This window comes from Castor canadensis, chromosome 12 (genome assembly GCF_047511655.1).
Source record: "Castor canadensis chromosome 12, mCasCan1.hap1v2, whole genome shotgun sequence".
NCBI classification, from domain to species: domain Eukaryota; kingdom Metazoa; phylum Chordata; class Mammalia; order Rodentia; family Castoridae; genus Castor; species Castor canadensis.
This window is the reverse complement of record NC_133397.1, coordinates 60,086,411-60,113,512: the sequence shown is the minus strand read 5'-3', so window position 1 is coordinate 60,113,512 and position 27,102 is coordinate 60,086,411. Positions and strand designations below refer to the sequence as shown.

Sequence of the window (27,102 nt, the reverse complement as noted above, 5' to 3'; positions counted from 1 at the left end):
CAGATAAAAACTCTTAAGAATTAACGATAAAGGTAGGGACAATCCAGTTGGTGATTCACAGGAAAGATAGTTGAATATCCATCTTTTTCAAGATGGCCACTTGAAAAATAGTTCACTTTGTTAGGAAATGGGGGAGGAGAGAGAGAGAGAGAGGGAGAGAGACTATCATACAACCACTAGGCTGAAAAAAAATTCAAAATCTGAAACGCTTAAGTGATGATTAAATTGTGGGGAAATAGAAGCTTTTTAATAGTCCAGGTTCTAGGAAAATTTAACAGAACCTACTGATGTGGCACAGGTGCAAGCTTCAACTCAAGCAATTTGCCTCCTAGAGAAACCTCTGTATTCACAGGCAAGAAAGCTCGCAGCAGGCTCTTGGGAATAGTGAAAACTGGAGTCAGTTTCATTATCCAGAAATAGAAGAATAAAGTATCAAAAACATGCACACATTAAAATGAATGAACAGATCTATTACACGTGGGTGATTCTCAAAGCATTCAGGGTGAAAAACTGGAAATGATAATACAATGGGATCTCATTTTTCTCTCATGTTGTTGGTTACAGGTCTTTTGTTGGTGGTGAAATCAATTTAATGGATCACTGCTAGCATTACAAAATAAAATTAGAACACAAGGAAAATACTAGAATGAGCTGCAAGTAGTTCACGGTATCATCTTGTGAAAGTTTTGTTTCAGAGTTCACAAGCGCGTGCACACGGTCATTGCATACAGATGTCTCTTAGTGTCTTTGGAGACTGGGTCTAAGGCCTCCTGACAATGCTCAATTCCTTATGAATCTATCACTCCTGCAATCCTCTCATGCTCGCTAAGTCATCTCCAGAATGCTTATGAAACCTAATACTACGTAAATGCTATGTAAGTAATTGTTAAACCATACTGTTTAGGGAATAATGACAAAAAGAAATGTTTGTGCAAGCCCAGGATAGATACAATTTCTGTCAAATAGTTTGAATTCCTGGTTGGTTGACTCTTTAGATGGGGGACCTGTGGGACAGGTGCACATACACACGAGTGTGGGTGAATGTTCACCCAAAGTGTAAACTGCAATTTGTTAGATTGGATGTGGTAGAGAAGTTTGGAAACCAATTCTGTTTTGGAGGTAAGGGTTTGAACTCAGGGCCTTGTGCTTGCCAGACAGGACTCTACTGCTACAGCCACATCCCCAGCCCCAAAGCCAATGTTTTATATGCATTAAAAATATGGAACAAGCTGGGGACTGGTGGCTCACGCCTGGAATCCTAGCTACTCAGGAGGCAGAGATCAGGAGGATTGCAATTCGAAGCCAGCCTAGGCAAATAGTTTGCGAGACCCTATCTTGAAAAACCCTTCACAAAAATAGAGCTGGGGGAGTGGCTCAAGGTTTAGGCCCCAGGTTCAAGCCTCAGTACTGAAAAAAAAAAAAAAAAGGCAAAACAGGACTGGGGTTGCAGCTTAAGTGGTAGAGTGTCTGTGTAGTAAGCACAAAGCCTACAGCTCAAACCCCAGAACCCCCTAAAATCAAAACAATGTTTTGTTTCTAGATCCAAAATGATGCATGAGAGAGATGAATACCAGGTATAGGTTCCCCTTGGAGTGGAGTCAGGAAGATTTATAGTTAGTGTGTGAGGATTTTATTCCTTCTATGTTGATAAATGACAACATAACTTTTCCAAAATATTTAAGATAGTCCTCAATTAAAAATAAGAAAATTAAACAAACGAAATTCAACTAATGACAAAAGATACAGGGAAGTGAGTGGGAGGGGACAGGGACTCAGATGGTCTCAGAGGCTTGTGGCTCAGGATAAATTGTGTTCACTGCTCTGGTCAAATGCCCTCATGGGCTGTGGGCTGGTGACAGGTAGGCAGGGAGCTGATGGCCACCTATTAGTATGGCTGGATGGCTCTTGCTTGACTCCTGCTGTCTTGTTGCTGATTTTATTCTTCTTCAACTAGGTCACAAACAATTTGAGGGCAGTCACGGATCTTAACATGTTCATCTTTCTTTTTGGCTCCCAGGACTGGCAGGGCCCCCAGCCAAAAGTTGCCACTTGCTGTTTACTTAACATTCTGTCCCCAAGAAACCACTATGTGTCCGGTCCTAGAATTCTCAATAGAAAAGTTTTTTCATTTTTGATTATGAAACATTTCAGACTTACTAAAAGTTTATAGAATAATTTCATGGACACCATGTACCCACCATCTAGCTTCAGACATTAAAAATGCATCTGAGGCTGGCAGAGTGGCTCAAGTGGTAGAGCGCCTGCCTAGCAAGCATGAGGCCCTGAGTTCAAACCCCAGTGCTGCCAAAAAATAAAAGGATTCATTAAAAAAATAATAATAAATAAAATAAAAATGCATCTGAAGCTTCCTGTGTGTCCCCCTTAGCTGCACCCCAGTTCTGAGGTTGGGGTCTATCATGGGCCCGCCCACATTCATAGGCTCATTTTCTACACCTTTAGCTCTAGACAACACACAGCATTGTTCTACATGCTTACATGTTTATTTAAGTGGTATAAGTAGTACCCCATTGATCTTTCTAAAACTTGCTCTCATTTGGTGGTGGTGGGGAGCTAAGCACATCTCTTCCCCTGAGCGACTCCCCACGCGTGTAACTCAACTTTGTGAGATTCATACACATCGATACCGTTAGCTTTAGGTCATGATTGTGACTATGCCGCCCCTTGTTATCTGTCTGGGTTGTTTTCATTTTCTGTGTCACACAGAGCTCTGCAGAGCTCATTAGGGCTGGGGTCCCTGGAGCATACACAGGAGTTTCTTTAGGGTTTGGACCCCTAGGTGCACCTTGATCTGTGGAGGGGCAGGCCATCGTTCTGGGGTAAAAGCACGTGAGCTGCAAAGCCTCTCGAGACCGCGACCTTACTGTCCCGGTGGAGCCTCAGTGTCTGGGCCCAGTTTTCCTTTGTAGCATATTTTTCTCATTTCCACCGAGGTGTGGGAGCTTTACAGCTGTGCTTTGGATGCTGGTTTTCTGTTGGTTATGTTCACTGCAAACGCTCTTCTGCATTGGGCTTCACTTTTCTCTTTGCTACACTTACCTCTGCTGAAAAGAACTTAAACAATTTTATTCAGTCAAATTTGTAAATCTTTTCCTCACTGCTTATACTTTTTGGTCATGGATCAGAACTTTCCTGAGAAAGCAGTTTGGAGGTCCCTCAAAAACTAAAAATAGAACTATTGTATGATCCAGCTATACCACTCCCGGGCATAGATCAGAAAGAATTGCTCCAGGACATGACAGAGCCCCTTGCACACCCGTGTTTATTGCAGCGCTATTTGCAATAGCCAAGCTTTGGAAGCAGCCCAGATGCTCCACAACTGATGAATGGGTCAAGAAAATATACACAAAATGGAGTATTATTCAGTCATGAAGAATGAAATTATGTTGTTTGCAGGTATATAGATCGAACTGGAGAACTTCATGTTAAGCGAAGTAAGCCAAGCTCAAAAAGTCAAAGATCGCATGTTCTCCCTCATACAGAAATGTACATACAGAAACATATATGATCATACATACATATATATATATATATATATATAGTGACAGAGAAAACAAAATTGTATTAGTAAGTCTGTCTGAGGGGACTACAGGAGGTGGGAGGGAGAAAGAATATGTTAGAGAATGAAAACTATTGAAACAACCCATCTATGTATGAGTAATATATAATGCAGTCTACAGGAAGCTGATGGATATTAGGGGAGCATGGTGCATGAGTGAGTGATAGAGGGGAGGGGCACGGTATATACAGATCTGAACTACCAAGGCAAAACCCCCTTGGACTATCAATATCTTTTCTGGGGGTGGGTACAGGGAAGGGTGCATATGGGTGTATATAGTGGATGTGTTTTGTATCCATGTAAGAAAATCGAAGAATAAAACCTGTTGAAATTGTTCTAAGAAGGGGGAGAAGAGGAAGAGGGAGAATGTGGAGGAGGTAAATCTAAGATATATTTTAAACACATGCAAATATCACAATGCATCCCCTTTACAGCTATTATATGCTAATAAAATCATAAGCGGAGGGATTTTTCTCTGACTCCATTCTGGCGGTTCTGGATTTCTGGAGGTATAAAGGGTTTTGGTTTATGTTCTCTGGCCAGGCCTGGTCTTGTTCTGATCCATGTAAAGTCGTGCTTGGGCCTGCAGAGACTCAGGCAGCTTCAGGGCCTGCAGGACCACTCATCCCAGGTGGCACTGTCAACCCCTGTCTCTTATCCAAACAAATGGTCACAGTGCAGCTGTGCCAGTGTGGAGGGGCTTTCCCGCAAAGGTTTAGGGGCACTCTTTTCTGGAATGGAGACAGCTGGAGATGAAAACATAGAAAAAAAGGGTAGCATGGATTTTGGAGCTACACACTGGCTTTGAATCCCAGTCCCATCACTAATTCCCAGCCTTAGCTTCTTTGTCTGTAACATGGGCGATGATGAAGATGAACTGGTGATGAATATTCAGTGTAGAACTCTGGATAAAGAGCAGAAGTAGTTGAACTTGTTGAGCGCTTAATATATGCTGGTGACAAAGCTAACCTTGTTACATGAATCACCTCACTCGGTGCTTGTGACAGTTCCATGAAGTTCCTCTTCCATGGGAAGACGGGTTAAGGTCAAGGTTTTGATTGAGTTTAGTCTTCAGCTCAGCTATCTACTGTGCATTTTGGGCCTGTTGGTTTGAAGTCGAAGAACAAGATGTTGAGAGCCAGACTCCCCCTGAAGGCGTCACGGAAGGTTCTGTTCCAGGCCTCCCTCCCAGCTTCTGGGAGCTGCTTGGCTAACGGCATCTCAACTCAGGTCTTCACACAGCAGTCTTCCTGTACGCGTCTCTGTGTCCACATTCTCCTTTGCATAAGGCTAACAGTCCTTTACGTGTTAGCTCAGGGGCCTGTCCCACTCCAGTGTGATGACATCACAGCTCACTGTATCTGCAATGACCTTGTTTCCAACCAAAGTCACATTCTGAGGTTAGGATTACAATGCATGAACTTTGGGGAAACACAATTCAACCCATGATAATATGTATAAAAAGTTTATCATGAAGATGAAAAGAGTTAATATACGAGAGGGCTTAGAACATTGGTACATAGAAAATAACCAATTAAGTGTTAGCTCTTTTTACTGTTACCATGAGTCAGATGGAGAAAATTAAGCTCAGAGAGGTGGAGTGACTTTCCTGAGGTCACACAGCCACTGATTCAGGACTTCAACCCAAATATGAATGATTCCAAAATGTTTGCATATTATATATTCATTGCCTAAATAGGTCATGTTTCAATATTTCATTTGGAAGAAGAGACTCACCTGGGTATGATTATGTACAAAGAATGCTCTGAAGCCAGGTGCAGTGGCTCACCCCTGTTATCCCAACCACTCAGGAGGCAGAGATTGGGAGGATCATGGTTTGAGGCCAGTCTGGGTAAAAAAGCTAGTGAGATCCCATCTCAACAAGAGAGCTGGGCATGGTGGCTTGTGCCTGTGATCCCAGGTCACAGGTAGGAAGGACCATAGTCTGAGACTGGTCCTGGACAAAAATGAGAGATCTTGCTTGAAAAATAACTAAGATGAAAAAGGGCAGGGGGTGTGGCTCAAGTGGTAGAGTATGAGGCCCTGAGTTCAAACCCCAGTACTTCCAAAATATGTCTAAAAGTAATGCTCAGTCCTTCAGTTGCACATTTTCCATTTCTTTTCCCCAGAGACATGCTGCTGGCAGGGTGACAGCCACTTCTCTCAGCATCCAGATGGGAAAAACAGCTGAAAGGCCAAGTGAAAGCTGTGCTTTGTGCTATGTGCCCTCTGGCAATTCTTGGCATTTAAACAAAAAAGCCAGTCTAACTTTTCTGGAAAGCAAAGGAAAATGCAAAACTTAAAAAGGACCATGCTTGTAATCCTAGCTACATGGGAGGCTGAGATCAGAAGGATCGTGGTTCAAGGCCAGCTCGGACAAATAGTTCTTGAGACCCCCCATCTCCAAAATAACCAGAGCAAAATGCACTGGAGGTGTGGCTCAAGCCATGAAGCTCTGAGTTCAAACCCCCATCCCCTACCCCATCCCCCCAAAAAGACCTAATCCCAGGAGGAGTGAAAGCTGCTGTCTGGTGGAGAGAGGCACTAGTTTCAGCAGCTGCCCGTTCTCCTTCTCTCTGGGTCAGGACCACGTGCCTCCTGCATTCCAAGGCCTGGCCTTGATCTCGGCTGAGGCACACACTTGGGTGCCCTGGGCCGATCCTCCACTTCTCCCCACCAAAGGCTGGCTCACCGGCCCCTGGAGGTATAAATTCCATGCAGAAACTATGCTTTTCTTCAGAAATGGGAAGGTTCTGTTGCACTGCTGTCTATAATCCAGTATTTCTAATGAGAGCTCTGAGGCCATTCTGGCTCTTCCTCTGCAGATAACTTTTATTTTTCCTTCTGGAAGCTTTTAAGATTTTTCTCTTTATGAACTTTCTGGATTAAATGTCTATGTCTTTTATCTTTTTTCTTCTATTTTTAATCTTTAGTATTTTCCTTGCTAGGAAATCATCTTAATTTTATTTCCTAATCATTCTGATTATTTCCAGTTTTTTCTTGGACTCTTCTGTTAACACTATGTTGCTATCATTTTGGGTGACACTGCGTCTTATCTAAGGGCTCTAGTTAAAATTCTCATCTGGCTCTGAATTACTCATTTCTGGTTGTTTGCACGAGTCTTTTTCTTTCACAAGGTGTGTTTCCTTCAAATGTCTAGTGAGTGTGTAGTTGCCAGGCTATATTTAAGAACGAGACAATAGAGAAAAGTGATACTTAGGTCTGTTCATGGGGCACAGCTTATCAATGGTGGCAGACTTTGCTTTCCTTCAAGGAGAGTGGGCAGGAAGTTAAACCTCACCAAGAGACTCCAAATGTCCTACACTGACCGCTCTAGGTTCTCTACTTTTTTTGTTGTTTATTTAATAGGATCAAGCTATGTAGTCCAGACTGGCCTGTAACCAAACTCTCGATCTTCTTGCCTCAAGTTCCTGAGTGTTGGGATTACAGGCGTGCACCACCACACCCCTCTTAGTTTTTCCACTTGAAAAAGAGAGGAACCATTTGCTTTGCTTGGAGGAGGAGGACTGGGTTATTAGAGGACAACAGGCTGTTAGCAGCTCTGTACAGCAGGTGGCGAGTTGGGACCACTGCTCCATGCACAGGTTTTCCAGTAATCTCCTTGCTTTCATCCCTTCATCTTCCTCCCACTCTACCATCTGGCATTTCTGAGCTGGGAGCCTCTCTGGGGCTGTTCAGGGCAGGTCTCTCTCTTTAACTGCAACCCCTTCCACTTTGTCTCATCTGTTGCCAGCTCCTTCTGTATTATTTTCTGTTTTTCAGGAATGTATTAAAATTTCTCCTCCATTGGTAGCAACTCCCACTTTCTTTATTTGTGATGGGCTTTTAAGGATTTTTACTACTGTTTTGTTGAGCTCTCGTAAGGCAGTATGCTATCTTGAATTAGAAACTGTTAGTTTCAGTGGATGTAAAGGAAAGATCTTGGGTTTATTGATAGTTTCATGAATTTTTATGCCCCGCTGTCCTTCCAGCTGTGGCCCTGATGTTAGGTAGAAGACTGGGGAAGCTCTGGGAGAGTCAGCTAGACAACTCTCTTGTCTGAGACCCAGGCTTGGCACTTGAAAGTCATTTCTGTAATCCATGAATCAACCATGCACATGGTTTGGTGGTAAATACTAGAGAAACAAAGATGAATAAGATGTAGATACTTCCTGGCAGGTGGTTGGAGCAGGGTTTGGTAGAGTTAAAAGAATAAGATTTTACAGTGAGTGCTGTGACAATGATATATAATGAGTGATATATCAGGATAGGCGAGGGCGGAAGCACGAGGCTCTATAGAGGAAGTAATATTGAGGCTTAAATAAGAGTTCTTCAGATTTATAAGTGGGAGGAAAGGCATTCCAGGCAAAAGGACTAGAAAGTACCTAAGCATAGTCGTGACAGAACTTGGTGATCGCAGGGGACGCTTAATGACTGGTAGATTACATGGTGCTTGTGGAGGGAGGGGAAGCAGTGAGACTGGGAAATTAACAATGGCAGCTAGCATATCTCACAAGTCATAATCATTATTCACAGTGACAGATGAGGGAATGATGGCACAGATTTACAGGACCTTGGCTACTAAGTGGGCGAGCTGGGATATGATCCCTGGCAGACTGCCTCCCAAGCTCATCCTTTTGTTCAGAGGTTAGGTGACCAAGGGTTTTGTGAAGGAGTTTGGGGTTGTTGCTGAAAACAGGCTTTAAAGTAGGCGAGTGACATGACCATGTTGTAATTTAGAGACATAATTCTAGAGTCATAACTTGAAAGGATGTTAGACCAGTGTCAAGTAACACAGGGAGCAAGTTAGGAGATGCTCGTACCATGTAGCAGGCAACAGATAATGAATTTAGAATGTATCCGAATTTATCAGAATAAGTCTGGTTTGGAAGTAGAGATAGGGTTGAATGGAAGAGGCCATATGAGAGTTATTTCAGAAAGAGAATCAACAGAATTTGGTCACTGACCATGCTATGGTTTGGATAAGTATCTTCCAAAGCTCCCTGTATTAAACACTTGGGAGAGGATGGGAGATGGTGGAGGCTTAGGAGATAGGGCTTTGTGGGAGGTCCTAAGGTCTGTGCCTTTGTAGGTGTGTCCTTTTTGCTTCCTAGTGTTGAGGTGAGCAGTTTTGCTCTACTATATACTTCTGCCATGATGTGTTGCCTTGACCACAGACCAAAGCAGTAGGACCAACTGACGATGGCCTAGAACCTACAAAACTGCAAACCAAAACAACTATTTTCTCTTATAATAAATCATTTGCCTCAGGTATTCTGTTACAGTGATGGGAAGTTGACTAATAGATGAGATGTAAAAGTTAGGAGAAGATGGGGTCAGGATCAAGTAGGAAGGCCAATGGAGGCTTGTTTGCTATATTTGAGACGATGGATATGCTTGGAGAAGGGAGTCAGAGAGAATGAGGCCATGTAAAATGGTGGAATAGATGTGGAATCAAACCTGGTGGCATTGAAGTAACCGAGGTATCTAGGTAGTCATGTCCAGAGCCAGTTGGGAAGATGTCTGGAATGCTGGGGAGACATCTGTATTGAAGGTGCAGCTTTGAGAGTCACTGGCTCACAAGGAAAGTTTAAATTGTGGGTGTGGATATGAAGAGAGAGTGTGGCATGGAAAGACAGCCAAGCTCAGAGCCCTAGGAAACACCAGAATTCATGCAGGCTGTGCCTGCAAAGTAGGTTGATGACATTCTTGAGGGGAGGTGAAGGAGTGTGGGTGGTAGGAGGGGTTAGGCGGATTCCAGTACTGCCTCTGGGTCTTGAGGATGAGGTACATGGGACTGAGGAATGTGAGGGAAGTCGCCCTGGGGGACAGCCAGGTCTTGGAAGGCAGCAGAAGGAGGCCAGTGATGAAGCAGGAATGGAAAGAGAAGTGAGAATGAGGGCTTCAAGAAGAACCGAGAAATGAGGGCTTGAGAGGAGCTGAGAATGGTATGGCAGGGAGGATGGCATTGTGGAGAAGAGTTGGTGTGGAGAGGGGACAGTGACTGTTAGAAGGGGAGTGAGAGGAAAGTAGGAGGTGTTCCAAACTGGCCTGTCTGCTCGCAGATATTTCTTTACAATTTTTTATTAGAATATTCTTAGCACATTTTATTTTATTTTTATTTTTATTTTTTTCAGTGTTTTGTAAGGATGTGTATATTTATACTTGTAAAATGTATTTCTTACTGTGGGTTGAGTTTTTCAAAAATGTTTGAAAATCATTGTGATTGGTAGTAAGAGGAGTTGAAAAGATAAAGGTTATGTTCAGACAGTGACAGGGGATCAAGGAGTTTGGCAAGCCATGGTGGTTTGAGCTAACATGCAGTCAAGTGTAGTAAGAAGATGACAGGCAGCTGTGTGGAAGGTAGGTTGGAGGGCACCCACCTGTTCAAAGGCTGCTGCAGTGGTCAACTGGAGAATGAATAAACATAACTTTCCCAGACTGGACCATGTATCCCTAGTGATCTCACAGCACACAGTACGTCTGTCATCCCTACCTTTACATGCGGGACATGGATGGAAGTCTGTTGTTTGTCTGTATCCTTCACTAGGCAGTATGCCCCACTCTTCGATTGTTCATGGCCTTTAAAATACAATTCAGACCTGGAAACAGGACCTGTAGAGTCCAGGCACCTCTCTACCTGCAATACCCTCCATGCTCCTTCTGTTTGCTTTGCTGTAGTTATAGAGACCTGAAATTCTAATTCTTCCTTCAGTTTCTTTGCCCAGGCTCTTCTGTTTGCTGAGTACTTCTACCACAAATCTTCCTGGCTCCATTTCCTTCAGTTCTCAGCTTAAATTTCCCTTTTTTTTTTTTCTTGGTGGTACTGCAGCCTAAACTCAGGGCCTTGTGCTTGCTAGATGAGTACTCTACCACTGAAGCCACACACTCAGATTGTTATTTTTACTCTAGTTATTTTCCAAATAAGGTCTCATGTTTTTGTCCAGGGCAGGCGTTGGACTATGATCCTGTATCAGACACATAGCTGGAATTACAGAATGCTGAGTTTGTTTTCTGAGATGAGGTCTCACTAACTTTTTTGCCTGGGCTTTCTTCAGATAGGTCTGAACCTAGCCTAAACACCCCTCTTGAATTTTTCTCTCTAACAAGTACCATTTTTCTCATCTTTGTGGAACTGGTTTATTTCACCTAAGATAATGATCTAATTTGTTTTTTTTTTCGTTTTTTTAAATTGTTTTATTATTCATATGTGCATACAAGGCTTGGGTCATTTCTGCCCCCTGCCCCCACCCCCTCCCTTACCACCCACTCCGCCCCCTCCCTCTCCCCCCCATCCCCTCAATACCCGGCAGAAACTATTTTGCCCTTATCTCTAATTTTGTTGAAGAGAGAGTATAAGCCATAATAGGAAGGAACAAGGGTTTTTGCTGGTTGAGATAAGGATAGCTGTACAGGGCATTGACTCACATTGATTTCCTGTGCGTATGTGTTACCTTCTAGGTTAATTCTTTTCGATCTAACCTTTTCTCTAGTTCCCGGTCCCCTTTTCCTATTGGCCTCAGTTGCTTTTAAGGTATCTGCTTTAGTTTCTCTGCGTTAAGGGCAACAAATAATAGCTAATTTTTTAGGTGTCTTACCTATCCTCACCCCTCCCTGGTGTGCTCTTGCTTTTATCATGTTCTTAGCACATTTTATTAGCATTAATTGTACCAAGGGTTTTCATTGTGATCTTTCCATGCATGCAGATAACGTACCTTGATCAAACGACCCCTCCATTGCTCTCAGCTATTCTAGTCACCAGTTGGCTGAGACCAGCTGCCTGCCCTGCAGGTGGGCAGCCCAGATATAAGTGCAGGGTTGAATCCAGGTTCCTGAAGTGCTGATGTGCAAGACTGCTGCTCATGTTTACGAGCACATATTAGACTGCCCCTGACAGATGTGGAAACAGCAGCCTGACCAGCCAAAATAAGCAGAGAGGCTAACAATCTAAACCTTCCCTCTGCTTTAACTGGAGTGTCGGGCCCAGCTTTCCTCCTCTAGTCTATTCTGGTCCAAAAGTGAATGGGCCACTTCTGGCCTCTCATTTAGAGCAAAGCATGACAACTGCGTGTCACATGTTGGATTGGCTGGCCTGCTCCACCACACACCTGGTGTTCCAGCCACTTCTCAGTGGGCTGATTCTGTGAGGTGCCCAATGTCTTCTGTGTGTGTCCCAGCACTCCTGAACTTGTTATAACAACCTGTCCACTAGGCATTATGCTAATCTTGTTTGCCACTAGAAAAATAAAGGCTCTAGTGATCACACAAATACCACCTAGGAGAAGTAGGACTGTTTTATTAAACTTTTCTTTTGTTACGAAATACTTCAACACACATTAAAAGACTAATGTAGTTGGCACCTCTTCCTCTTCCAACAGGAAGCCATCTCTGCATCCAATTTTTTTAAAAAAGAAAGTGAAATATTAACATACGCATTTGGAACTCTGTGCTTCTCTTCCTGATGTCTTTCTTCTCCCATCCTCCCATGAGGGCACTGCTATTTGAAGTTGGTGTTTATTCTTACCATGCAAGTGTTTATATTTCTATTAAATATACTATTATATATGAAAAATAGTTTATCATATCATTTTGCATGTTTTTAAATATTGCATTAGTGATGTGAAACTACATTTTTTCTTGGATTCTACTTCAGTATACTTTGGATATTCATTGGTGATCATAGATGGTGTTAACTTCAGATCCTGTTGGCAATCAACAGTTGTTGACTGACAGGATGTGATCAGAGGCTCTGAAGTTCAGTGTCTCACAATAGCTTTCCAGTCTTGATGACTCAAAGCCCTCACTCCTTAGGTCCTATTGGGGATGTTTCGGTCAATTTTCTGAGTTCCTTGGATAATATTACAGGCTTTATTATTGGAAGTTTGTCTTGGTCAAGAGTTATTCTTGCCAAACCATGTTGTCTAACAAATGAAACATGAACAATATTTTCCACAGTGTGGAGGAAGAGTGGAGGGGGATGGAAAGTATAGATCAACCATAAAGTCAATATGACTTTAGAAGACACAGGCATGCCAAGATCTTCTCCACAATGTGTGCGACAATCTCAAGGCTCTTTTTCACTCCTAGTTCTTCTTTCTGAAGTCTCTTCCATTTGGTACAAGGAACTTTCCCGGTATTGAACCAACAGGAAATGGAATGTTTGGGTTTTGTTAAAGGCTATTTCTCATGTTTTGCTAATATTTTCCATGAGTCAAAGGCTATGAAATAAAAGATTACAGCTATCTTCATCAGTGATGAGCTCTTTGGCTTCTAGAACAGTGATACCCAGTATTTTCTGCGAAGATTAAAATGTTTTCTATACTGTGCAGTATAGTCACCAGAATCCACTGACCACATGTGGCTACTGAGCACTTGATTAAGCTATTTCTGTCTCCTTTCTTTTTTTTTTGTCAGTGCTGGGGTTTGAACTCAGGGCCTCACGCTTGCTAAGCAGACACTCAACTGCTTGAGCCACTCCGCCAACCCATACTGAGCACTTGAAACGTGGCTGGTGTGACTGAGGAACTGAATTTAAACTTTATATAAGTTAAATTAGAATACTGAACCACATAGGTTTGGGGGATTTATACTAATTCTTGGTGGAGTTCCTACAAGTCTTACTTAATACATCAAATGAGTTCATGTTAAAGTTGCAACTGATTTGTTTGCCTTTTCCCCCCAAATCCAAAGTTGAGATAACAGTTAAAAGTTAAAATCAGAAAAATGCAGAAAACAGGAGTACTCATTGATTAATCTTATTTTGTTTTGAGAAGACCAGAAATGATTCTTTTCTAAGAAATTTAGTGATACTGCTGAGATGTGATTAATGTACTGTATCTGTTTTAAGCCAAAGCTTAGTATTCACCACAGAGAGGAAAATCCTGATTTTTACATTCTAAATTCTCTTTGTCCAGAGAGGACCTTATTTAAAACCACCACTGAAAGCCAGGTACAGTGACTCACACCTGTAATGACCAAGATTGGGAGGATCTTGATTTAAGGCTATCCCCAGGCAAAAAGTTAGTGAAACCCCATTTCAATTAATAAGTAGGTTGTGTGATTCACATCTATAATCCCAGCTACCCTGGAGGCTGTGGTAGGAGGATCATGGTCTGATCCTAGGCAACAATGGGAGACCCTATCCAAAAAATAAATAAAGTGGAAAAGGACTAGGGGCATGGCTTAATTGGTAAAGCACAAGGCCCTGACTGAGTTCAAACCCCAGTACTGCCAAACAACAACAACAACAACAACAACAAAGCATCCGTTGGATAGAGTTCGTAGCTAGTCATTTTTCTCCACATTTTCCACTTGGCAGTGCTTAAGCTACAAAGTGGAAAGTGACTTACTAAGTCAGTTAAAAAGATTTTGTAGCATAATAAATACCAACTTACAGTAACTCTCAACAGACACCAACAAACTTCTGCACTCAAGCCAAAGAGTTCCTGCACTCCCAAGGTCAGAACTACACAATTGATCCATACGACCAGATTTGGTTTACTAAATAAACTGTCATGGAGTCCAAAGGAGAAATCTTAGTGTGTCCGTCTAATGCTCAAGTTTTCTAAGTGATATTTTTCTGGTTGCAGCTCCTGTTCATTTTAAAAATCCCTTTCAGTCCTTTAGCTTTTGCAATGTTTTTGTGAAGGTTTCCTCTCTTCTTGGCTCCTTTTCCCTGGGCTCAATTGTCTGAGCCATTTCTAGGGCAGTATTGCTCTTGATAGGAACAGGAATGAGGGCTGCTCTAAGCACAGCATCCTGGGCGCAGGCCTTCAGGGCAGACTTCTGTGGAATGGTTTTTAGGAAAACTTGCCCTTGGATAGAGATCTCTAGCTTTGTTCTGGGATTATTAATGAGCCAAGTACAATTTCAGATGACACTCATTCTTTAGTTCTGTAGAGTGTTCCCGATGCAGTTGCTGGTTCAGAGAAACCATCTTCACCTTGCCCTTGCCCTTGCCGAGTGCTGGCCCCTTCCCTGCTGCGGGCCTGGTGACACTGGTACAACAAATGTCCCCTGAAAGTTAACCACTCTCTCTCCATCTTTTCTCTCTCTCCCTTCCCAGGCTCTGGAAACCACCATTCTGTCCTCTGCTTATCAAAAGAATCTTCAAGAGTGAAAAGACAATTCACAGGCTAGGAGAAAATATTTGCAGCTCCTATAACTGTGAAAAAAAAGAGTATTTAGCACATATAAGCGCTTCTAAAATTGGTACTGGAAAGATGAAAATCCAAAAGAAAAATGAGTGAAAGATTTGACAGACAGTATTGTAGAAGAGGAACACAAATAACCAATAAGCATTCATGAAGACTGAGTGCTTCTCAGGAGAAACCACCGTGAACTGTCCATGCATATCCACAAGACTGGCAAAACCCACAGGTTCTCAAAGAAGTCATGTTTTGACTGGGATATGGAATAACAGGAACTCTTGAAGGCTTCTGGTCAAAGTGTAAATTGGTCCAATCACTGGAAAAAAATGGTCACGATTGACTGATGTTGAAAATGTGCGTATCTTATGACCCAACAATTCCACTTTTTGGCTTATACTCAACCGCGGTGTTGAGTAATGTAGCAGCCTCTAGCCTCATGTGGTTCTTGATCCATGAAATGTGTCTAGACCTCACTGAGGTGTGCTGTAAGAATAAAATTCCCAGATTTTGGAGATTTCCTATGAAAAAAAAATCATATTTGAATTTATTTCAAAATATCAATTACATATTGAAAAATGCTGTTAGTTTAAATAAAGTGTATTAATTTTATCTCTTTATTTTTACTTTTTAAAAATGTGGCTAGTATGCAATTTAAGTTTTATTCGTGCCCCTCATCAGTTGCCCCCCTTGTTTTCTTTTGAGTAGTGTTGCTCCACAGACATTCCTATCCGTACACTCTGAGATGGATATAAGATTGCAAACAGCAGCACTGCTTGATTTAGAAATTATCTAAATGTTCATTAAGCAGAGAATGAATAAATATATTATGTTATTAATTTAGTGATAATGAATGTTATAATTCATCTAGTAACTTTCTTATGAATATTATATTTAGGGCATGAAACAAGTAGTAACATATATTTATAGTGTTAGTCCAATGATTTAAATTTCAAATTAAATGCAATATTGTAAATGTTGAGCTGGGTGCCAGTGGCTCACACCTGTAATCCTAGCTGCTCAGGAGACAGAGGTCAGGAGGATTGTGGCTCGAAGCCAGCCTGGGCAAATTGTTCACGTGACCCTATCTTGAAAATAGTCACTGGTAGAGAGGCTCAAGTCACACAGTGCCTACCTAGCAAGCATGAGACCCTGAGTTCAAACCCTAGTACCACCAAAAAAAAAAAAAAACATTGTAAATGTTGGATACATCCATAAATGATAAAATTAAAAAGAGACAAAGAGTAAGGTAGATGGGAAGAGGAAGGGAAAGAAGGCTGGTACTTTCAAGGTACTGAAAAATTCTGTCTTCAGCAAGGTGGAGGGTATAAAGTCTGTTTTGTGTTCTTTTTTTGTTTTTGTGTGGTACTGGGGTTTGAACTCGGGGACTTGAGCTATATCTCAAGCCCTATTTTGTTTTCATTGTTCTCCAATTTAATCTATTTGCTGTGTTTAAAAAAAATAAAAAAAATTGTGGGTGCAGTAACCTACTTCTGTAATCCCAGCCCTTGGAGGCAGGGATTAGAAGATGGAAGTTAGAGGCCAGCCTGGGCAAAAAGTTAGTGAGACGCTCATTTTTTTTTTTTTTTTTTAGAAGATTGACATAGTGCTTTATTTAAGCTGTCTGTACGAAGGAAAATAATGTCCATCCTAATATAAATGTGTAAAAATACTGAGGATATACATTGTACAAAACAGTTTCTTGTAGTCTTTACCTAAGGAAATGTGTTTCAGTAGGACCAACAGTAATTGTAATACAGCTTCTTGGGTTCATAAGTCTGCTTAAAATTCTTATCCAGGAGAATAGCTCTTGCACAGATCTGATGAAAGAACTAGCAAGGGCAAGAACTGTCAGAAACTATAAAGCTTCAGGAGGGAATTCAATGACTAATTTATGGTTTCCTTTTTATTAAATTAAGCAAGATCTGCATCAGGAAGTGTGCACACCGTGGCGCAGTGTGTAGACCCTGCAGTTAGTAAGGCAGGCCCTAATTTCATACTCTAGGAGAAGCGAGTGGCCCTGCAACAATAGTCAGCTTGAAAGTATGGGAAATGGAAACAATTCTGGAATAATGCCTCATAATCAGCATGGAAAGCAAAGCTGTGAGCAACCCTGCCAATCTAAGCACAAGTGGCCTCTTTCCTCCAAGATGGCTGCATGATCACAAGAAGTCAAACTTCACAACAGGCAGTTTGAGCTGGGGTCTGCAAAGTCAGAACTGTATTTGGATAGGATGATTCCTATCTGTCGGAATCCAAACTGCAGCTGTGGGCAACACAGGGAAGTTTCAGAATTGATGCCTCCGCAGTGTCACGATTCCCTCTGAGGGATAAAGTCCCTGAACATCAGCCGGTCTCAGCTTCCTCCTCCTCTCACACACTTCTTTCTCATATAATGGATGCGAGACAATCTAAGGACACACCTTCAAGTCTACTTTCTTGTCAACATGAAACATTCACCATAATTCCGAGTGAAAAGTTAGGCTGCAGATGTAAGAACGGACCTCATTTACTGTAAAATCCTCTTAATGCCAAGATGACCTCACCCAGGTAGAACTAGGAAGAGTAAAGATAAAGTGGATGTCTGAGCACGTCTTAGCTGCCTTAACAAAACGTCCTTTACCCCTGGCAGTCCCAGTGTCTGCTCACCGCCAGCAGAGGTTCTAGAGCAGTAAATTCACTCTTCAGCACCAAGAGGCTAAGACACCTCCCTGCATGTGAATGTGACTTGTCGGCCTCAGAAAGTCTCTTGCTCTTTCACCTGTGCGATGGCAACACTGTGTCATGTTGCAGTTTTCCACTGGGGAGCTTTAAGTAGTTGGCAAGAGCACATTTCCATGGTCACTCTACAGAGCAGGATGCCCTCCTGCTTGCTGCGCTAGGGCGCTGGCCCTTGGACTTTGTAGTCTGCTTTGGAAAATGTCAGCTCCCAGCACCTGAGGGTTTAATCTGAACATCATCATTAATGAAGGACAGAGATGAGGTTTGCACCCTCTCAGTGGGAAATGTTGAGGTTTGGAGACATGAGTAGGTACAGAAAAAGAAAAGCTATAGATGTTCTTTTGTGTTGTTTCTTTTCCCCTGATGGCTTCATTCAGTGATAATGGACCTTGATCAGAAAAAACACAGCAGGCTCTTATCCTTACAGTCTACTTCGTAAGAACTCATGATGTGTTATTGTGCCAGGTTCATTTCTTATCATCCTCCTGGCCTCAATTTTCTTCATTGGCTTATGTTGCCAGGCCGCCCTGACACGTCAGTTCTTAAGTGAGCAAACACCAACATGGATTTGTTTCATCGACCCCTTGGCATGGAGAGTTGGAGACCTCATCTTAACTAATAAGCAGGGTATGGTGGCATTAACCTGTTATCCCAGTTATGTGGGTTGGGGTAGATATAGGGGGCCTGCCTTGGGCAAAAATGTGAGACCTTATCCCTAAAATAGCTAAAATAAAAAACGTTGGGGTGTCACTCAACTGGCAAAGTGCCTGTGTAGTAAGTGTAAGGCCCTGTGTTCGAACCCATGTGCCACAAAACCCCCCCCAAACAAAACCAAAACCTCAACAAATGGCTGGAGGATGCACAGAGGAAAACTGCTGGCATCAAGTCCCTGGTTTTCCTGCTTTCTATTAGATTCCTATAATTACTTACAGTTTCTTTTTTCTTTTCTAGTTAGAAGGTATAGATTATAGTCTATTCCTCAGTGTGTACCTTAATTTTTGAAGTTAAGTTTAAATTATTTTGATACTTCCAAAGTTATATGGTATTTATGTCATCTTTCAAGGCAAGGACTTTCTTGTGGATAATGATGCACTGACATTCCCTTTTCCAATCTTGCTATTGTTGTAAGGTTTTATAACACTTTCTGTTATCTTAAAAAAGTTTTGTAGTTAAAAATGTAAATTAAATTTATACTTTTTTGTCTGCTCACAATTCTGTCTAGTAAACTGTGCTTTTACTTTTCTCTTTTTACTGAGTGCATCCTTCTGAGCACACACAGAAGAAAAAGCCGACGTGCTGAGGGTGGCTTTTCCTGGCCATCTTTCTTATCACTATAGCAACACATTTGAGGCTGGGTAGTTATAAAGAAAAGAGGTTTATTTCAATCATACTTTTGGAGGCAAAAAGTTCAAACAGCAAAATGCCAGCTCTGGTGAGGGCCTGCTTGGGTGCATTGCTTCATGACGGATGGCACCATAAAGGTTAGAGATCTCACTTTGCTGGACAGGAAGAAGGAGGGGTAGGGCCAGTTTTGTGACACCCCAATAGGTCCCGTCTCTTAAAGATCCCAATGTCTTTCAACACTGCCACACTGGGGACCAAGCTTGCAACACAGAACCCTTGGGGAACACACTCAAACCGTAGCATAGTCCAAAGCATTTGTAATTGATACTTACCTTGCAGGCTTATTTTGAAGACTAAATGAAATAATAAATACTAAAGAACCCAGGCCATTCCTGGCACATAGTGATGAGCAAATGTTCAAATGCTGGAGAGTGGTTATGTTTTGTCAGTATAAGTGATTGTCCAAATCATTTGCAGGTATTTTCCCATATTAGGAACCTTGGTTAGATTGGGTTCTTTGGACCAGACTGAGCCAGAGGTGTATGTGGAAGATTTAGTGTGCAGTGAGCTATAAAAGTAAGAACGTGAGAAGACAGGCCTGCAACATAGCTGCAGCAGAGACCTGGGCTGATCCTACAAGGAGCTCTGGAGTTGGGATGTCCTTCAGATCATCCCAAATCAAGGCAAGTGATTAGGTGTTTGTGGTACTCCATCAATTGATCTTTGGTTCTGGGCTGGCCCATTGGAGGAGAAGGTAACCTTGGCCAAAGCAATCCTCTGTGACTGAGAAGAAGTCTCTGAGGGGATTCGGCAGGGAGCATCAGCAGGTTGTATGCCCAGCAGCTTCAGGATGGAGCATTGACCTTGAAGAGGGGCTCTGAATGGAGCACCACAGACCACCTTTGTGTTGCTGAGGTCCACTTGCCACCATATTTGGGCCCACCTTCTCCAGGACTCTAATTTGTCTTGTTTTCTAGGGAACTCAGGTAAGAAATGGTGGTGTGAACTACAGCTGCTGCTGCAGCTGACATCAAGGCTGAAGTGGTTGCTGGCATCCCCTTCTGCTAGCTTCTCACTCTCAGCCATCATCTCTATTGCCCTAGATGGCTAGCCTGATAGGGAGACCCAAATCCTTATTCCTGTTGGGGCTGAGCCCCCTTTATCAAGCCATGGCTGCTTTTCTTGCCCATTTACTATTAAAAGTGGATTCAGGTACCCCAGGAGACACTGTAGTGGATCACTTGGGCCCCCACTGTGTGGAAGATGCCCCACCTTCTGCAGGTGACCAGGGGAAATGTCCTCTGCCAGCCTCTCCAGCTTTGGGACTCCAGATGAATACCAGCAGCCCCTCCCTGTGTTCTTAGGCTTCTGACCTTGGGCTGAGCATTGCACTGTTGGCTTCGTTGGTTCCACAGCCGTCAGCTTTGGCCTGTGCCACGCAACCAGCATTCCTGGGTTTGTAGCCTGCAGGTGACCTGTTGTAGGACTTCTCAGCCACCATATTGGCATGAGCCAATTCTCTAATAAACCCTCTCTCCTATATGTGTCCTCATATAGATATGGATGTATATTGGTTTTGCCCCTCTGGAGAATCCTAACACACAGGAGGTCAAGGGCGGGGAGGGGAAGAGAGATGAGTAGGTGAAGCACAGGAAAGTTTTAAGGCAGTGGACCTATTCTGCTTGCTAGTGCCTGACACATGGTGAGTTCATGTGCACATGTCAAAATATGCACATGTCACAAGAACCATAGAATAAAAGAGTGAATTCTAATGGACATTAATAAATAACGTGTCAGCATTGATTTGTCAAGTGTTACATTAATAGAAGATGTGAATAATAAGGAAGACTGGATGAGGAGAAGAGGGGATAGAAGAGAACTCGGCAATATCTCCTCAATTTTTTTTGTAAATCAAAAACTGTTAATAAAGTTTGTTGATTTTTAAAAAAAGAGAAAAAAGAGCACCCCTTTCTACAATACCAGCAGCTGTGACTCAGCAAGCAGAGGCGAGACCTCCTTATCACAGATGGGACAAAGCTCTTGCAGGCATTTGTGAACTCTTAGAACCTGAACCTTTCTTTAAATAAACAGCTACTTTGTTTATGGATGCGTTAATTGGTGTCATAACAGTGATCATTCTGGATTTTTGCTGTTTCCACAGTGAGCCACGACACAAGTGTTGTGTCTTGCTCTGCACATTCATGGTGTGGCATGGCGTCTGGTTCTGTGACAGGATGTTTGATAATTTGTTTATCAAATGAGGCAAATTGGAGTTGGTTCTTCTGATGACTGCCAGCACTGCAAGTTTTTTTTTTTTTTTCTGGCACCTTCCTTAAGTTCCTGGCATCTACTTTTATTTTTTTCTCTCAAGCCAAAAGCAAAAAGGACTTGACCTCAGCTGACATGAGAGTGTGGAAGAATGTGTATGCACTGGAAAGTAATCCAGTAAATTGACAAAGTTAATGAATTTTTAGAGGAATTCATTCAATACCACCCAACAAGAGTTCACATTTTTGAATATTTGGTCCACTTGCGCAAAGGCAATGGGGGAATGAGAACTTAATTATTATCCTTGGTTCTTTTTCTTTTCTTTTTGAGATTCGGTCTTGGGTTGGCATCTCTGCCTCGCAAGTGCTAGGATTATGAACCAGTGCCACTATGCCCAGCCAGATAATGATCTGTTAAGGATCCCCTAAAAGCAAATGTTAAAAGATCCAATAAAATGCTGATCAAAACATTAAAATTGTGTGTAAATCAACAGACGCAGCAATAACAGGTGGAATGACCAGGGTCCACTGAGAGTGAGCATTCAGCTCTGTGTGGTGAGGGCAGATGGAGTTGGCAGTGCTCTGAGCCGTGTGGCCATCGCTGCCTGGCACCCAGGGCACGCCCTGACCCTTTCTCTTTGGGGAGACTCGAGGGCGTGCGCACAGCCAGCGTCCCGGGTGTCCACCTGGCCGGCCACCGCTTCCCGGGTGTGAGTCCACCAGGACCCCAAGTGCGGGCTCCCGAGGAGCAGCAGCGCCCGAAGACATGGGCGCGGCCGCCGGGTCCTCTGCGTCCAAGCAGCGGTCTGTATTGAAGCATTCTGACTAACTGCCGAAGAGAGCCGTGATAGACTGTCTGTCTAGCTGGGGCTGTGCTGAACTCATCCTGCAGTACACTGAGTACAGCTGTGCTTATGTCCTCCTAGGCTTCTCCTACTCCACTCCCCACAAAGTGTAAGTTTATATCAACACAACAATACTGTTTTAAAAACTTAGCTAGTGATATACGAAGATGGCGGCTTGAGGGAAGAAGCAGAAAGTGAGCCTCCTATAGTGAAATCTTGGAGAGACGCTGGAGACACACTTTGCAGGCATAATCACTGAGAAGAGGCATAACTTTGACCCCTCCACACCTCCAGCTGGCGCAGAGAATCTTCACTTCACGTTAAATGGAGAAACCAGGAGGGCCCATGGGCCACCAGTCGCCCACGCCCAGACGGCTCGGGAAGATGTGGACCAGACTCTTTTTTTTCCTTTTCTCCCTACTCTTGATGAGAGAACAACTGAATTACACCTGCATGCTGAAAAACTTAATGAAACTGTATTGCATTTGAACTTGGGACACTTGGTGGGTTTTTTTTTTTTTTTTTTTTTTTGTGCGTGCGTGTGTGTGTAGTTTTGTTCTACTTTATGTGTCCCTTTTGAGAGACAACTACAGAACAATATCTGAGGCACCATCTCCAGGATTGGAGACTGAGACGGACACCAAAATTATTAAGACTGAAACTTCATTGCATTTGAACTTGGAGGTTTTTTAGTTTTTTGGTTTTTTTTTTAATTTTCTATTTTTCATCTTATTTTAACTCATTTTCATATATAGATATTTCTTTCATTTACTTATTTTTATTTTTATTCTTATCTTTTTTTTATTTTTGATTTTCAATCCTCTCTCTGTCTCTCTAATATCTGTTCAGCTTACTGTCAATTAGTACACTAATGCTCCCTGTTTATATTTTTGAAACTTTCTTGTCTGATACCTTGTTCTGTTTTCTCCTTCTTGTCTGTGTATTTGTTTTCCCCCTTTCTTTAACTTCTTGCTTTCCATCTCAGCTCACCCTTCCATTCTAAAGATTACCATTGTTATTATTACAAGCTAGAAAATACTTAATTGCACACAGTACAAGAACAGTAACAACACCAAAGACAATGATGGGAAGACAGAAAAAACAGGGAAACCAGTTTCCCCACAGCAAAAAATTAGTACAGGAACCAGAGGGGAATGAAGAGAACAGAAACTCAGATCCAGACTCCAAAAAAATGAAGATAAACTATGCCAAAGGACCCAATGAAGCTCACAAGAATAATTTAAAAGAAGACATACTACAGGTACTCAATGAGAATTTTATAGAGATGATACTGGATAGGGTCAACCGAAATGTACAGGAGACACTCAAGAACTTCCAGGACAACAAAAATAGAGAATTTGAAAAAGCAAAAGAAGAAATAAAGGAAACCACAGAAGCACTGTATAAACACCAAAGTGAAAGAGAGAACATGATGAATAAACGGATAAATGAACTCGGGACAAAAATAGACAACATTAAAGAGGAAACCACCCAGGATATGGAAAACCTCAGAAAAAAGAACGAAACAGAACTGCAAAACAAAATGGAAGGCCAATCCAGCAGAATAGAACAAACAGAAGACAGAATCTCAGAACTTGAAGATGAAATGGTAATTAAAGGAAAAACTGAAGAACTATTAATTAAACAACTCAAGACCTGTGAAAAGAAAATGCAAGAACTCACAAACTCCATCAAAAGACCAAACTTGAGAATCACGGGCATTGAAGAAGAAGAGGTGCAAGCGAAGGGAATGCGTAATATATTCAACAAAATAATAACGGAAAATTTCCCAAATCTAGAGAAAGATATTCCCATACATATGCAAGAGGCCTCCAAGACACCAAACAGACCAGATCAAAATAGAACTACCCCACGACATATCATCATTAAAACAACAAGTTCAGAAACTAAGGAAAGAATATTGAAGGCTGTAAGAGAGAAAAACCAAGTAACATACAAAGGTAAACCCATCAAAATCACAGCAGACTTCTCAACAGAAACATTAAAAGCAAGAAGAGCATGGGGTGAGATCTTCCAGGCATTGAATGAAAATAACTTCAACCCCAGGATACTCTACCCAGCAAAACTATCATTCAAAATAGATGGAGCAATAAAAGTCTTCCATGATAAGCAGAAACTAAAACAATATGTGACCACAAAGCCACCATCTACAAAAGATTCTTCAAGGGATTCTGCACACAGAAAGTGAAACCCAACTTAACCATGAAAAGACAGGCAGCACCAAACCACAGGAAAAGAAATAGCAAGAAAGTAGAGTAACCTCAACTTAGGTCCACACAATCAAACCTTCAAACAACTGAGACAGCTAAATGACAGGAATCACCACATACCTATCAGTACTAACGCTTAATGTTAACAGACTTAATTCACCCATCAAAAGGCACCACTTGACGAAATGGATTAAAAAGGAAGAACCAACAATTTGTTGCTTACAGGAGACCCATCTCACCGACAGAAATAAGCATAGGCTTAGGATGAAAGGCTGGAAGAAGATTTACCAAGCCAATGGCCCCCCAAAACAGGCAGGAGTAGCAATACTTATCTCTGACAAAGTAGACTTCAAACCTACATTGATCAAACAAGATAAAGAAGGACATTCCATACTAATAAAAGGGGAAATAGATCAAAAGGAAATAATAATCATCAACCTGTATGCACCCAATGTCAACACACTCAATTTCATCAAACATACCCTGAAAGACCTAAAAGCATATATTAATACCAACACAGTGGTTGTGGGAGACTTTAACACCCCATTATCATCAATAGATAGGTCATCCAAACAAAAAATCAATAAAGAAATCCAAGATCTAAAATATGCAATAGATCAAATGGACCTAGTTAATGTCTACAGAACATTTCATCCAACCTCTACACAATATACATTCTTCTCAGCAGCCCATGGAATCTTCTCCAAAATAGATCATATCCTAGGGCACAAAGCAAGTCTCAGCAAATATAAGAAAATAGAAATTATACCGTGCATACTATCTGATCACAATGCAGTAAAAGTAGAACTCAACAACAAAAGTAAAGACAAAAAACATGCAAACAGCTGGAAACTAAATAATTCATTACTTAATGAAGAATGGATCATCGATGCAATAAAAGAGGAAATTAAAAAGTTCCTGGAAGTCAATGAAAATGAAAACACAACCTACTGGAACCTATGGGACACAGCTAAGGCAGTCCTGAGAGGAAAGTTTATAGCCATGAGTGCATATATTAAAAAGATTGAAAGATCCCAAATCAATGACCTAATGATACATCTCAAACTCCTAGAAAAACAAGAACAAGCAAATCCCAAAACAAATAGAAGGAGAGAAATAATAAAAATACGAGCTGAAATCAACAAAATAGAAACCAAAAAAACCATACAAAGAATTAATGAAACAAAAGTGAGGATAGGTAAGACACCTAAAAAACTAGCTAGGATTTGATGCCCTTAATGCAGAGAAACTAAAGCAGATACCTTAAAGCAACTGAGGCCAATAGGAAAAGGGGACCAGGAACTAGAGAAAAGGTTAGATCAAAAAGAATTAACCTAGAAGGTAACACCCACGCACAGGAAATCAATGTGAGTCAAAGCCCTGTATAGCTATCCTTATCTCAACCAGCAAAACCCCTTGTTCCTTCCTATTATTGCGTATACTCTCTCTACAACAAAATTAGAGATAAGGGCAAAATAGTTTCTGCTGGGTATTGAGGGGGGGAGCGGGAGGGGGTAGAGTGGGTGGTAAGGGAGGGGGTGGGGGCAGGGGGGAGAAATGAACCAAGCCTTGTATGCACATATGAATAATAAAAGAAAAATGAAAAAAAAAAAAAAGAAAAAATAAAGAACATCAATAGACCCCTGGCAAATCTGACTAAAATGAGGAGAGAAAAAACCCAAATTAGTAGAATTAGGAATGCAAAAGGGGAGATAACAACAAACACCATGGAAGTCCAGGAAATCATCAGAGACTACTTTGAGAACCTATATTCAAATAAATTTGAAAATCTAAAAGAAATGGACAGATTTCTAGATACATATGATCATCCAAAACTGAACCAAGAGGAAATTAATCACCTGAATAGATCTATAACACAAAATGAAATTGAAGCAGCAATCAAGAGTCTCCCCAAAAAGAAAAGTCCAGGACCTGATGGATTCTCTGCTGAATTCTATCAGACCTTTAAAGAAGAACTGATACCAACCCTCCTTAAACTGTTCCACGAAATAGAAAGGGAAGGAAAACTGCCAAACACATTTTATGAAGCCAGTATTACACTTATCCCAAAACCAGGCAAAGACACCTCCAAAAAGGAGAACTATAGGCCAATCTCCTTAATGAACATTGATGCAAAAATCCTCAACAAAATAATGGCAAACCGAATTCAGCAACACATCAAGAAGATTATTCACCACGACCAAGTAGGCTTCATCCCAGGGATGCAGGGGTGGTTCAACATATGAAAATCAATAAACGTAATAAACCACATTAACAGAAGCAAAGACAAAAACCACTTGATCATCTCAATAGATGCAGAAAAAGCGTTTGATAAGATCCAACACCATTTCATGATAAAAGCTCTAAGAAAACTAGGAATAGAAGGACAGTTCCTCAACATTATAAAAGCTATATATGACAAACCTACAGCCAGCATTATACTTAACGGAGAAAAACTGAAACCATTCCCTCTAAAATCAGGAACCAGACAAGGATGCCCACTATCTCCACTCCTATTCAACATAGTACTGGAATTCCTAGCCAGAGCAATTAGGCAAGAAGAAGGAATAAAAGGAATACAAATAGGTAAAGAAACTGTCAAAATAACCTTATTTGCAGATGACATGATCCTATACCTTAAAGACCCAAGAAACTCTACTCAGAAGCTTCTAGACATCATCAACAGCTATAGCAAGGTAGCAGGATATAAAATCAACATAGAAAAATCATTAGCACTTCTACACACTAACAATGAGCAAACTGAAAAAGAACGTATGAAAACAATTCCATTTACAATAGCCTCAAAAAAAATCAAATACCTAGGTGTAAACCTAACAAAAGATGTGAAAGACCTCTACAAGGAAAACTATACACTTCTGAAGAAAGAGATTGAGGAAGACTATAGAAAGTGGAGAGATCTCCCATGCTCATGGATTGGTAGAATCAACATAGTAAAAATGTCGATACTCC

The 27,102-nt window shown here is 41.6% G+C and overlaps 1 non-coding gene across 1 annotated transcript; it reads left to right on the top strand.

Moving 5' to 3' along the window:
* The first annotated feature begins 2,234 nt into the window (after positions 1–2,234).
* On the top strand, positions 2,235–2,307 carry Trnaa-agc (transfer RNA alanine (anticodon AGC)). The gene has a single exon. It is a non-coding gene; the product is annotated as a tRNA-Ala (tRNA).
* Positions 2,308–27,102: the final 24,795 nt, after the last annotated feature.